Here is a 14,844-nt window from a genome sequence, read left to right on the forward strand (position 1 = left end):
AATCCCAGAATCTCAGAGAAAGAGACCAATCAAAGTCAAACACAAAAGTGGACTCAAGAGACAAAAAGGCTGATCCCCAGCGGAGTCGCCAAATTGTTGGAGAGGTAAATCCCCTCTACGGATAGAGGCGATCCCTACTAGCCCAGCAAGGGTCTAGCAACAATCAAACAATGCTACTATGCATGTTCCTAATTACAATTAAACAAGAGGTAAAGAGCACCTACTTGGATTCCAGCGCTGTCGTTTGACGAAGAGATGTTGCCTTCACTCCTTCGTTTTGGCTGATCACGATCCTCCGCGATCTCTGCGAATAGATACCTGCACACACGAAGAGGAAACAAACGCAAGCGTGAAATCTAGTAAAAGCAACCATACATCGGTCAGAAAAGATGTAATTCACATTTAACCATTGCAAGTACAAATGAGAATGGAACAATAATAGCAGTCATCTATTATTAATCAGAATAGAGAAGAGTACAACCAAATGTTCTGACGTCGGTAACCTTCTCAGGAGGGGCCAGTCAGCATTTATCTCAAGCATTCACCTTTGAGGATGATTCTCCCAAGACAAACAACTTTCTCTCTCACACAAGCAACACAAAACAACCTTCCCTAAGCAATCAATCACTTCCACACCTAGCACACCAAATACCTATAGTAGCAGCAATCTGAGCACTATAAGCTCTATACAATCCAAGCTATGTCTAACTAGCTGCTCATGGTAATGGTGGAAGTATATGTAGGAGAAGGAGCCTCCTAAAAGGGTGGAAGGATGAGCTTATCTTTGAGGGAAATGATTGCAAAAGGTCGAACAGACATTCCATGGAAGGGAGTCGACATTCACAAAGCTAACAACCAAGCCTGGAGTTATCTGGAAGGATGGTTGTTTGAACAAAATCGCCCAAACTGGATCAGTGCGGATTATGAGGTAACTGACGCGATGTCGCCGCGTCTACATAACTAGGAAAGTCATGTCAGCGCAGAAAAACACGGGAAAGGCGCGCTAGCGACCAGTGCAGAAAAGTGATGTCCTTCCGAGCTGGCAGCGCGCGGAATACACTATGGAGCGCCAGTCATCGCGGGTATTTTTCGAACAGACGCGCTGATGAATAAAACTTTAGGAAAATGGTTTTTTGGGCCAGTTCAGAAGGCATGAAGCTAAGTGATTGGCACAGCAGGGTGACTGACAGGAAGGCAGTGACAAATTACTGTGTAACAATTGCTTTCATCGTTGCACATAAGTTCCAAATAGCGTGATCCTTCAGTCGGATCTAATGGAATGACTATGCGGAGTGACTTTGTTTCAATTACCATTGTCTACTTCTTTAGGTTAATAACCCTATTCATGTCGGTGGCCTAGTCTATTTGTAACAGTGCTAGATAGGGCATACTTTCATCCATGAGAAAAATAACCTCAAAGTCTGTCTAAGTACTTGCGCCGTCAAGGTCAACCGTAACTCTTTGCAGCCTTCCCATAGGTAGCACCTTTTACTGATTTTCAATCCGTAGTTGGATGGGGGACCATTGTAGTGTAGGCTTTCCCATGCACTCCCAAGTCTGTTTAGGCAGTACGTTGCCATCTGAGCCTAGATCCAGAATGACTTGATCCATCTCATAATCACTGATCTGCACGGTTAGTCACATTTCCCTCCCGATTTGGGACACATGTCTTCCTAGCTTTCAAACTATGCGAGGCACACTCCATCCTGCACATCTATTTATCAGTTCTTCAAAGCCTCTAACTACCCTGTTGTCGTGAAGCAACTTTATACATGTCTCTAAAAAGGTAGTTATCATCGAGGGATCCTTGACCGGTTCAGGTTGATCCTTATTGTTACATAGTAATTTGTCACTATCTTCACTCCAGTCCTTCTATTGTGTCATGTGTCCAAGTCAAACATGCTCATACTAGACAAATTCTCTTTGATGTTTCCAAATGACCCACTTCTCCTAAGTTATCTGCCTCATCGTATCTGTTGGCTAAATAAATGCGCTGAAGGGCACTCCTAAACAGTCCAGAAGCACTACCATCACGGAAGTACACCTGATTCCTGCGATGGTCCGATTTCATGTCCCAGTGCGAGGTTGTTTGTACTCTTTAGCGATGACCTGACTAGCTATGTTACCCAATAGCGATGTTAGCACTGAGGATCAGTGATGTGCTCGCGATGATCCACATTGGGCGAATTTGTTCCAACAGTCGGCCTTCTAGATGACTTCAGACCTGGTTGTTGGCATAGTTTGTATTGCCCTCCTTTCTCTAGCATGGTTGTTCCGTCATTTGTTCTACCTTCCTTAGAGATAAGCTCACTCTTCCACCTTTCATGGAGACTCCTTCTCCTATTTAAACTCTCACCATTGCTATGCATTGCTAGTTCCTGATAGTTGGCTAGTTGAGCAGTGTTGTTAGTGTTTATGAGTTTGCTAGATAGTTGGTGTGAGTGTGACAAGTGTAGGATTGTTGATGGCTTGTGGAAGGTTGTGAAGTGCCCTTAGTCTTGTGTAAAACTTATGAGTGAGAGAGACTTGTGTATTGGGAGATCCATCTTCAAAGAGTGAATGTTTGAGGAACATGCCGGCTGGACCTTTCTGAGAAGGCTTGTGACGTCAAGACTTTGGTTGTAAGCTTACTCTTATTTCATGATTAATACAATCAGTGATGTTTTCCTATGTATTGTATGTAATGTACTTGATAGCTCATGACTTCTTGACTTTTTGAGTAAATAGATCATTGTTGTTTCTAGTTACGTGCTTTGCTGTATTTCCTTTGCATTGTTTCAGGTTGATTACTCATTAGGAGAAGGAAGCGAAAGCTAGAGCAGCGCAATGGAACTCCATCGACCACCAGTTGAGGTAGGCCCCCAACTATGACTATTTAAGGAAAGCTATTGTTGATCTATCCTTGTTTGTGACTAGACCCACTCGAGGGCTAGAGGGGTTTCCTCTATCCGTGGAGGGAACACTTTCCTGCATCATAAATTGGCAACTCCACTGGGGAGCTTTGGCCTTTGTTCTTTTCTTATTTGCTCTTGTCTTGATTTTTTGTTTTGGTCTCTTTTGAAGTTTTGGGGATTAGTTACTAGTCTTCTGAGTTTCCTAGGTTGATCTAGGAAATACCCCTATTTGATTGAAGGATTGACTGTTTTTGATTTGGGTGTTTTAGTTTGCCTGTTATTGTTTTGAACATCATTGCGGCCTTAAATTTAATAGTCGCGCTGTCATCGTGTCCACCCTTTTGTAATATCCTGTTCATCGCATAATTACGCCTTACAGTTGTGGTAGTTCTAAAAATCAGACCATCACGGGAAAGTCGTGTAATTCTGCATTGACATCGCTCTGTTGCTGCAGCATGCTATTTATTAGCACTTGTTGCTTGTGTATTACCCACGCTGATTGTTGTAGAATTGATTTTCTTAATTTTTCCTCCTGTGTCCATCAGTCTTGCTAGTCCCTTGCTTTTCTCACTTATTTGATAACTTGTTTTTCACTGTTTTTGTTTGAGGCACCCTCTTGTGAACTTTGTTGAATGAATCTTGTTTTTTGCTTATGTGACCTAGTTCATTGTTTCAAGTTTATTGGATTAGTTTGGCTCGGTTTCTTGTTTGCTCAAGGTTCGTTTGAAACTTCTTGATTGGTTTGATTGAGCCTTCCCCTTTGCTTGTTTTTGGGTCAATTTTTTAGTGACTGTTATTGGACCAATATTTGGCATTGATTCAATTTCTCTTCACTACCGAACATAGATCACAATTGTTTGGATCAACTATTTTTTTCCACACTTGCTTGTTGCTTGTTTGTTTCTTCTAGATTTAAAGACATCGAAATCAAAAGAATTGCATTCATTTAGTATATGAAAGTGAAAGTGAATTTTCATTTCAAGTTTACATATTGGAAAGCGAATGTTTAAATCTCTCATTAGTAGTATCCGTGCACTTTAGGAATTGGTGTCTGTTTGCATTGAGTGACTGCTTTGTTGTCTTGGTTTTCTTGGTTTTGGAATGATCTCTCTACCCTCTCGTAGGTAGGTGTTCATTGAAGAAAAAGGACATTTCATTCATTCTAGTTGCATCCTAGGGTTCGTTGTATACATACGGTAAGGATTGAAAACTGAAACATAATCCAAGATCAACTCTAAAATGAACTGAATAAATCTAACAACGCATTGGAACATAATGCACACTATTTAGAGGTCTAGGCTAGAGACGTGCTCTGGTGTCGTTAAACCTAGTCACCTTTTTTTCACTCAAGCTTGGGCGATTCCTCCTTTTGTGATTCAATAGTGGTCTAGCACGGAATTGTGCTCCCATGTACCATTGAGTATATGTTGGGAGACCCCACTAGGTTATCATCCTTTATCCTTAGGAAGTCTTGTCTTCCGCCTTACAAGACATAACGCACTGAACACAACATTCAAGAAGATTGACTGTCGTACGGAAATTCCTTGGTTTTCATATGACTGCCAGGGTGTATATGCAGTTTTACAGATTTGTCTAGTAAACCTTTTGCCTAGTTCTCCAGAGTAGTCACTTTTGTTCCTTTTCGGACTCCCTAAAAGAAAAGGTCCATCTGAGCACTTGTCACTTCAAGCTCGTTAAATATTCGAAGCCAACTGGAGTCATCTTTTTGTCCTTTTCTCAACTCTTTAAAGATGAAAAGGTCAAGTTCTGTTCCTGTGTCTTAAAATTTATTCGGCCACGATTCACATTTACCCTGTTAGATCTTGTTTGCGTTAGCTTGAGTAGGGTCCCTTCTCGTTAGTTTTCCTAGGGTTTTTGAATCATCATCCTGGTGGAATCACCGATCCCGTCTCCCATTCCAAGTGACCAAGGGTCTCCTTCTTCTGTTTCTCCCGTGGTACCAGTTATTAATGATACTCTCCCTATTATTTCAAGTATCGAACCGATTAACTCTTGTGCTCCAGAGGATGAGTCTTACAATATTCACTAGAACCCCATTTGGGAGCCTTCGGAAGAAGATATTCCCAGTACTCCTTCTAGTGTTTCAATCCGAATGTCTTCTTCTCATATGGAGGACACATCCCCCGTCACGAGTGAAGAATCCATTGCGACGAGCTGTGAAATTCCCCTCTCAATGAAAACTACACCTTTTCATATCACCCCTCTTGGTGTCACGTTGCCTTTACGCTATAAGTCTTTGAGGGATGTTATGGGTTCTAGGACCTCCCTTACGAGTTCTATGTGGTCTCACACCATCACTCCGACTTCAGAGTATTTTATTCCTAAAATTCACAATGTGTCTGTCACCTCAGTCCCGACTATCCCAACTATCTGTGTGGCCTCTTCAACCCCTGTGGTCGGTGCAATTACTGCATCCTTAGTTGTCACCACTGTTGTTGGAACTTCATCTGAATCAGCGAATAGTGGCCCATTGGCATCTGTACCCAAAGTTGTTGATCCTACACTAAGTGCCCCACCTTCTTCTGGTTCCATTCTAGCAGGGGGGCATACGATCGATATTTACAAGCTCTTCAGAATTCGGATCCTCAAAATCCATTTCATTACTATGATTCTTGAGGAGCTCATATTTATTATCCCAGACCTTTGCCATCTCAACCCATCGTTGAGGTCATGGTTCCGTTATCTGTTGCTTGGGGCACTACTGGTTATGGCAGTGGCCAAGTATCCCCTGCGAATTTTCAAGGACCACCTTATCAAGGTCAACCGTCTTACATGCAAGCCTCCTATGGGAAGCAGTATTACGAACAACCTTATCAAGGGTAACCTAGAGGCCCACAAGGAAAACCCTTCTAGGGACAACCTTCAACCTCTGGTGGTTCATCTTTTACCTATTTCGGGCAACCTTCTGGTAATCCGGGACAACCTTACATGCAACAATGCCAACCTAATGTCCAACAAGGCTACCCTTCTGGGCAAGTCAGTAAACCTTACATTCAGCAAGGCCAACTGACTGTCTAGTCTGGTAAACCATCTGGACAAGTTGGTCAACCTCAAATCTAGTCAGGTCAACCAATTGTCCAGTTTTCTCAGCCATTCGGTCCATCAGGATAGCCCTCAGTTATGCAAGGACAACCCAATACCCAACAAGCTCAAACTTCTGGGCAAATGGGCCAATCTCAATCTCAACTAGGTCAACCTTCTGGCCAGATGGCTCAACCTTAGTTCTCTCAAGGAAACCCATCTGGGGCTACTCAACTGGGCACTCAAATGATTGTTGCTTCTCAAGCTCAACCAGGTTTTCAGCCCTAGTCTGGGCTCCAGACTTAATCTAGTTTTGAAATGCAGGTTGGATCTCAATCTCAACCGGCTTATCAAACGCATCCTGGCTCCCAAGCTTAGTTTGGAACCCAACCACCTTATGGTTTCTAGCAATCCCAAGGGCAAACGCAATTTTCCCTGTACCAAAATTATCAACAACTGCAGGTGAGTCCTTATCAGAATTACCAGCAACCGTATGTTTCTCCTGCAAGCCAAGTTGGTAACCAATGGAATGCTGGGGGGAAAATCCAGGGTCAGCCATCCTATAACCTCTATGGGAAAAATCCCTATGGACAAAACCCTCCCATGCCAAATACGTCCAGACAGAATCAATGGGGGTAACAAGCAGCTAGCTGGAACTCTGGTACTACCTCCTACCTGCGGCCTCATATGTCCTTTAACCCTCAGTTACCCTTTTTAGCAACGTTGGAATTACCGGATGTGTCCAAACTGACAAATGATCCTATCCTTCATAATCCGTATTGGCCCCCAGTTCCAACTAAGATTCCCAGTGATTGTCCCAAATTCGATGGTAAAGCTGGAGAAGATCCCCAAGCCCACATTATGACTTATCATCTATGGTGTTCGTCAAATTCGTGGCTTGATGATTCGATCCGGATTCACCGTCTTCAACGCACCCTCACTAGCTCTGCTGCTAAATGGTATATTGAGTTAGCTCATGGATCTTTTCAGGATTTTAACTCGTTGGCTATGGCATTTTAACTCATTTTTAGTTGCTGATTCGATATGAAATAGGCAGACACCTCCTAACATCCTTGAAAAAAACAACGGCTACACATATCTCCAATCATATCCATGAATGGAGATGGCATCACTGCTTGATTAAATTTTTGATTCCCGATCAGCTTCTCACCGACTGGTTTACGACCTCGTTTTTCGGTCCGATAGCGCGGGACATTGCTATGGGGGCATGTGTAACTGAAGAGAAGGCTATCGCGCGTGCTTAGTACCTTGACTTGGTTTACTCCCAGTCCAGTACGCTATATGATTATTTGCCTGATGCCCCGAGACCCGGAACTTCCAAAGCCTCGCCAACACCATTTGTTGACAGTGTCATTGGTTCTATTAATACGCCTTCTAAGAAATCTTCTGAAAACCTTGGGAAGCAAAAGTTGAATTCTCTGAATGAAAATACTTCTCCGGCTATATCCAATTCTGGTAACACTTCCAAGGTTAATGGCGTCCAGTCCACCACGGCGAATAAAGCCTCAAAAGGAAAGAAGAAAGGAAAAGGAAAGAATAAAGCTGATCAACCTAAGTAGGATTCCCCTAAACGTCCACCCGAGGAAGGTGCCAAACGCAAGCCCAAGTATCCTTGCCTTGTCTGTGATGAGGATCACTATACCAAAGACTGCTTGAGGTAGTTTGAAGTTAGTCGTTTGTTAAAAGGTGCTCCCGGGACTCCTGCCATGCACAAAGAGCCTTTTCCCTCACAACAAATGCAAATGGTGGCTAATCCATCCCAATCCTCTTCTCCCTTCGGTTCTCAAGTGTTTATGGTTGGGATGATTCCCTTCCACATTAGTACTCGGGAAAAAGAGTATCCGTCACCTGTCGGGAAAGAGCCTGAGGTTCCCTCTAGCGCTCCTCCATCCAGTTCTAGTCTGCTCCATATCGAGAGACCTAGCACTGAGACACCCGCCCGACCCCCTCCTAAAGGTGTACTCTGGAAATCTTCTTACAACCCTAATGCTCGTGCTGCTCAGCATTATAACATCGTTGAGGACTTAGTCCAGGCTCTATCAACTATGTCCGCTCTAGAATTTCTCCAGAGCTGCCCCCCTCAGAGGAAGTCCTTGCTATCAGCTATCGGTGGCATTGACTCGGATTTGATTACTTTTGACCTAGAAAGCCATATACCGAGATTGCCTCACCAAATTGCCTTCCTTATCCAGGTCATCATCAATTCTAAAACAATTCATTGTACCATCACTGATGAAGGTGCTTCAACTTGCATAATGTCGGTTGCTTTTTGGAAGGCTATTGGTTCTCCAACTCTGAGCTAGTCTCCTACAACCTTGGAAGCCTTTGATGGGAGAGAGTCTCACCCTTATGGTATACTCCAATGTTTACCTATTACTTTGGAAGGGAAGACAGTCGAAGTGGAATTTGAAGTTGTTGATGCCAATCTTACTTACAACCTCCTTCTGGGACGAAGCTAGACATACCCCATGCGAGCCGTGGCTTCATCTTTATTTCGTGTCATTTGTTTCCCTCATCAGGGAAATATTGTCACAGTAGACCAGCTATCTTTCTTTGCCTCCTCTTCCAAAGGCAACGTACCCTTTGTGGAGCATACCTCCATCCCATGTGAGAGTGTGGGAGCTGGAATTTTTAAAGATCCTACCCTTATGGGTGTTTTTTCACTCCCACCTCCTAATGTCGCTCCTATTAATATGATCTCTATTCACTCTAATCCTTGGGTCCTCACCCCACTGATTAGATAGAATCTTGAGGCAATGAGATGCCGTTGAGTCCTGCCGATCTCAACTATGTTGAAATTATTACTACATCTGCTCCATCTTCTGAACCTGCTCTTTTGAGCAGAGCTCTCGACTCGTACGCTCATTCCCCTTGGCTTGAAGATGATTCTTCTTCAGACCCTTTAAAGGAAATATTTCCTTCTGATGAAGCCATTATCGAGACCATGTCTCTCGAGGAACCCCCTTGGTCTGCTCATCACCATTGTTCCTAGTTTCTCCCTACCCACCAGGAAATGCTTACCTGTCTCGAGCGGTTCGCTCCTTGTCTCCCATCCCAACCCCTTCAGACACCCATTCAAGTTTATCAAGTGTCTTCTAAAGGGAACATGGGAAACATCACACAAACCCAGCAGATCGACATCTCTGTTAAACCAGGGATTGTCGAGCATATCCATGTCAGAGTAACTTGTACTCCGAAGGAGATTCAGCTCTATACTAATCGTTTTCACGAATTTCGTGATGTATTTGCATGGTATTACAAAGAGATGCCCGACATCAATCCTAGCATCGTGGTGCATGAGATACCTACGTATCCGGGTGCTAAGCCTGTTCACCAGCGTCTATGCCCCATGCACCCCCGAAAGGCTGCGACTATTAAATGGAAAGTTGAAAATCTCCTTAAGGTTGGCTTTATTTACCCCATCCCACTCACAAATTGGGTCTCCAATGTCATCCCTGTGACTAGAAAACAGGGTACTATCCGATTCTGTGTTGAATACCATGATGTTAACTGTGCTTGTCCCAAAGATAACTTCCCCACACCCTTCATTGACCAGCTCATTAACGAGTGTGCTGGGAGTGAAATGTATTCGTTCATGGACGGTTTTTCTGGTTATAACTATATTAACATTGTGCCCGCCGATCAGCATAAGACCGCCTTTAACTGTTCATGGGGCACTTTCACCTACAAAAATCTCCCTTTCGGTTTGAAAAACACTGGTGCTACCTTCCAACGCACAATGTCTTCTGCATTCCATTATATTCGACACATTGTGCAACCGTACTTGGATGATCTACCATCTCATTCAGCTAAATGTCAGGACCACCCCACTCACCTTCACGAAATATTTCTCCGTTGTCGACACTACCGCGTCAGGCTCAATCCTCATAAGTGTGTCTTCTGCGTTGAGTCAGGCAGACTTCTCGGGTTCATCGTCTCCCAAGACGACATCCATTTGGATCCCCTTAAAGTCGAGGCTATTCTGAATCTTCCTCCCCCTGCTTCTTTGCAACAATTACAGAGTTTGCAGGGAAAAGCTAATTTTTTACGACGACTCATTCTGAACTATGCCAAAGTGGCCAAAGGTTTTACATGGCTATTGAAGTGGGATACCCCTTTTCTTTGGGATGTCACTAGTCAAGAGTCCTTCGAGCATCTCAAGGTTCTCCTTGTTTTTTTTCTGTTGTTGCTTCCTTCGAATTATCATCGTGACTACACGGTGTACCTCCATCCCATGTGAGAGTGTGGGAGCTGGAATTTTTAAAGATCCTGCCCTTATGGGTGTTTTTTCACTCCCACCTCCTAATGTCGCTCCTATTAATATGATCTTTGTTCACTCTTATCCTTGGGTCCTCCCCCCCGGTGATTAGATAGAATCCTGGGGCGATGAGATGCCATTGAGTCTTGCCGAGCTCAATTACATCAAAATTGTTACTGCATCAGCTCCATCTTCTGAACCTGCTCCTTCGAGCAAAGCTCTCGACTCATACGCTCATTCCCCTTGGCTTGGAGATGACGCTTCTTCAAACCCTTTAAAGGAAATATTTCCTTCTGATGAAGCCATTATCGAGACCATGTCTCTCGAGGAACCCCCTTGGTCTGCTCATCACCATTGTTCCTAGTTTCTCCCTACCCACCGGGAAATGCTTACCTGTCTCGAGTGGTTTGCTCCTTGTCTCCCATCTCAACCCCTTCAGACACCCATTCAAGTTTATCAAGTGTCTTCTAAAGGGAACATGGGAAACATCATGCAAACCCAGCCGATCAACATCTCTGTTAAACTGGGGATTGTCGAGCATATCCATGTCAGAGTAACTTGTACTCCGAAGGAGATTCAGCTCTATACTCATCTTTTTCGCAAATTTCATGATGTCCTTACATGGTCTTACAAAGAGATGCCTGGCATCGATCCTAGCATCATTGTGCATGAGATACCTATGTATCCAGGTTCTAAGCCTGTTCGCCAGCGTCTACGCCCCGTGCACCCCGGAAAGGCTACGGCTATTAAAGCGAAAGTTGAAAAGCTCCTTAAGGCTGGTTTTATTTACCCCATCCCACTCACAGTTTGGGTCTCCAATATCATCCCTGTGACTAAAAAACAGGGTACTATCCGAGTTTGTGTTGATTACCATGATGTTAACTGTGCCTGTCCCAAAGATAACTTCCCCACACCCTTCATTGACCAGCTCATTAACGAGTGTGCTGGGATTGAAATGTATTCGTTCATGGACAGTTTTCCTAGTTATAACCAGATTAACATTGTGCCCGCCAATCAGCACAAGACCACCTTTATATGTCCGTGGGGCACTTTTGCCTACAAAAAGCTCCCTTTCGATTTGAAAAACAACGGTGCTACCTTCCAACACGCAATGTCTTCCACATTCCATGATATTCAACACATTGTGCAACCATACCTAGATGATCTACCAGCTCATTCAGCTAAATGTCATGACCAACCTGCTCACCTTCGTGAAATCTTTCTCCACTTTCAACACTACTGCATCAGGCTCAATCCTCATAAGTGTGTCTTCTACGTTGAGTCAGGCAGACTTCTTGGGTTCATCGTCTCCCAAGAGGGCATCTGTTTGGATCCCCTTAAAGTTGAGGCTATTCTGAATCTTCCTCCCCCTGCTTCTTTGCAGCAATTACAAAGTTTGTAGGGAAAAGCTAATTTTTTACAATGATTCATTTTGAACTATGCCGAAGTGGCCAAAGGTTTTATGCGGCTATTGAAGCGGGATGCCCCTTTTCTTTGGGATGCCGCTGCTCAAGAGTCGTTCGAGCGTCTCAAGGTTCTCCTTGTTTTTGTTCCATTGTTGTGTCCTCTGAATTATCATCGTGACTACACACTGTATTTGGCCACTGCCGATACCACTATTGGCATGGTTCTCGTTCAATATGATGACGATGACACTGAGCATGTCATTTATTATCTCAGTCGCAATCTTCTAGATATGGAAACTCAATACGCTTATGTCGAGAAGTTGGCATTGGCCTCCGTTTGTGTTGTCCAACGTTTTTGCCATTATATCTTATTGCACACTACGATAGTGGTTTCTGATTGCAACATGATGACATATATTTTGTCACGTCAGTTGCTGGGGGGCATGTACTCGAAGTAGATTATTATCCTCCAAGAGTTCGATTTGGAATTCACCACCACCAAGTCTAAGAAATCCCTTGTCTTTGCTGATTTTCTTTGCTCTTTTCCATCTCTTACCACGCCCTCTCGGTTAGAGGACCATATCCCAGACGAAATTCTATTCTTAATCAGCACCCTCGATCCCTGGTACAGGGATATCATTGTCTATCTGCAGATGTCCTCTTTCTGTCTCAATGTGTCTAAGGATGCTCGGTGACATATTCGTCATCAGTCTCAACCCTATCGTATTATTGGGGACACCCTATACCGTCTCGGAACTGACTCTGTTCTCTACCAATGCTTAACATTCGAGGAAGCTGAGCGAGTTTTAAATGACTGCCATTCTGACACCTATGATGGTCATATGTTCGGATATGCTACTACTCAAAAGATCCTCTGCGCTTGGTACTTTTGGCCCTCCATCTTTAACGAGTCACGAGTGCCAAATCTACCAACGGAAGATGCGCGCGCCCCCCGCTCCATTGCACCCTATTGTTACCATCGACCCTTTTGCAAAATGGGGCATTGATTATATGACCTGTAACCCTGGCTTGGCTGGGGGGCATGGGTATATCATCATTGCCGTTGATTACTTCACAAAATGGGCCGAGGCGATGCCCACACTATCTGAAGACAGTCACACAGTGGCGTAATTTTTGTTTAATCATGTTATATCATGGTTCGGAGTCCCTCAGGCTATTGTCACTAATCACGGAAAGAATTTCCATAATCACATGATGACTGAGCTAACAACCCAGCTAGGCTTGTGGCATGATAGCTCAACTCCATACTATTCTCAGGCCAATGGCCAAGTAGAAGCCATCAACAAGGTTCTAGTTACGATGCTTCAACGTACCATTGGCATGCATAAGTCTAACTAGCACTTGATGTTGTTCTCTACCTTATGGGCCTACCGAACTTCTGTAATGGATGCCACCGATTTCACTCCGTTCCATTTAGTCTACGAACTGGAGGCTACCCTTCCCATCGAGTGCGAGATCCCTTCCTTGAAATTAGCCGTCGAATTACTCACCAACACTACTTCAGTAGAAGAATACCTTCTCTACCTAGAGCGGCTAGATGAGACTCGTCGACTAGCCTCTCTAGCTATTGAAGCATAGAAGAAGAGAGTGAAAACTCACTTCAATCATACTTCCCATCCTCATTATTTTGTTGAAGGAGATTTATTCCTGCTCTATGATCAAGCAAATGATAAGCTGGGGGTAGGCAAATTCAATCCCATGTGGCACGGGCCTTATATTGTAAAGCGAGTTTTGCAAAAAGGGGCCTACGAGCTGATTGATTATAAAGGGAATCCTCTGGATAAGCCCCGAAATGGGCTTTACTTGAAAAAGTATTATGCGTGAATTTCATGCACTTTGATTTGTACATATGTGTGTTTTTAGCAGGTGTGTTGTGTGTGTTTTTCATTTTTTGGCTTGGTGTGTAGGCATGATTGCCACTTATTGTGTCTTTTTCTTCTTGTGCAGATGTTTGGTGCACCTTAAGTTGGTTTCACTAATGGTGCCTGCCGCAGTACTTGCAACTTGTCTTCTGTGGCATGGGTGATCTACGATCCTCATGGTGAGTTGACTGACTTTCAAGGTGTTTGTCTAGGTTGTACCACGAACAATGTCGTTGAATATAGTGTTGTTATTGAGTTACTGTCTGAGGCAATCAATCTTGGTATTCATACATTGGTTGTGAACTTGGACTCTTAGCTTGTTGTCCACCAGCTCAATGGGCGATATTATATTAGAGACCATCAGATTTTAAGGTTGTATTTACGTGTTAAATTGTTAGAGAGGAATTTTGATTTTATCACATATCAACATATTCCACGAAGATTAAACACGTTAACTGATGCATTGGCTAATCATGTATTTTAGACGTACATTTGCGTAACATGTAATCAAAACAACATACAAGAAGCATGCAAAACACAATAATAAACCATAGGAATATGTATATATATGTATATATATATATATATATATATATATATATATATATATATATATATATATATATATATATATATCGTGTGGCGCACCAAGGCACTCAAAAAATAAGTGTACATGTCCAAATAGAGTTTATGTTCTCCATACATCCGAGACACATGTCTCTCAAATAATCACCAGCAGGAAATAAAACCTAAGTGTCTATTGCGATGGGTTATGCTCCCTATAGCATACCAGTGCCCGTGCCACTCGTCTCAACAGGCGGTGCACCCTGGGTTCCACTCCTACTGTGTGGATCTGGAATGCTATGGGGACCTCGTCGATCCCCATGTAATCTGGAATCCCTGCTGTTAGGCCCTCAAGGTTCTCGGCTACTGTCTTCACTGTATCATCAGCTAGGGGAGCCAAGGCTAGTGCTGCAATGCCCTGTGCATCCCTCTGCGCCTCCGAAGCCAGCCCGATGGGTCTCACTGGTCCTACATCTACATACCATAACATTCATTATTAGGGCATATACATTAAAAACCCAAAAAACATCATAAAAAATAAAATGAAAAAAGTGAACAAGTGTCTTACCAACATCATCCCACTGCTCTCCAGTGGGCAGCTGCATGTCAGGATCTCCGCAGAAGTCCATGCCAGCATATGGCCAATCCTCCACAAAGATCGTCTAGTGCTCCAGCCACTCTCGAAACAGTGTCCCCCACGACAATGGTCATCCGCCACCTCCTCGTGGCATGACGTAGGCCCACTGTGTGGCCCTGTGCTCACGCGGTCTGGGAAA

Source organism: Pinus tabuliformis, chromosome X, assembly GCF_031772625.1.
Source record: "Pinus tabuliformis cultivar Carrire ecotype Pingquan chromosome X, CPIR1, whole genome shotgun sequence".
In the NCBI taxonomy this organism is placed as follows: domain Eukaryota; kingdom Viridiplantae; phylum Streptophyta; class Pinopsida; order Pinales; family Pinaceae; genus Pinus; species Pinus tabuliformis.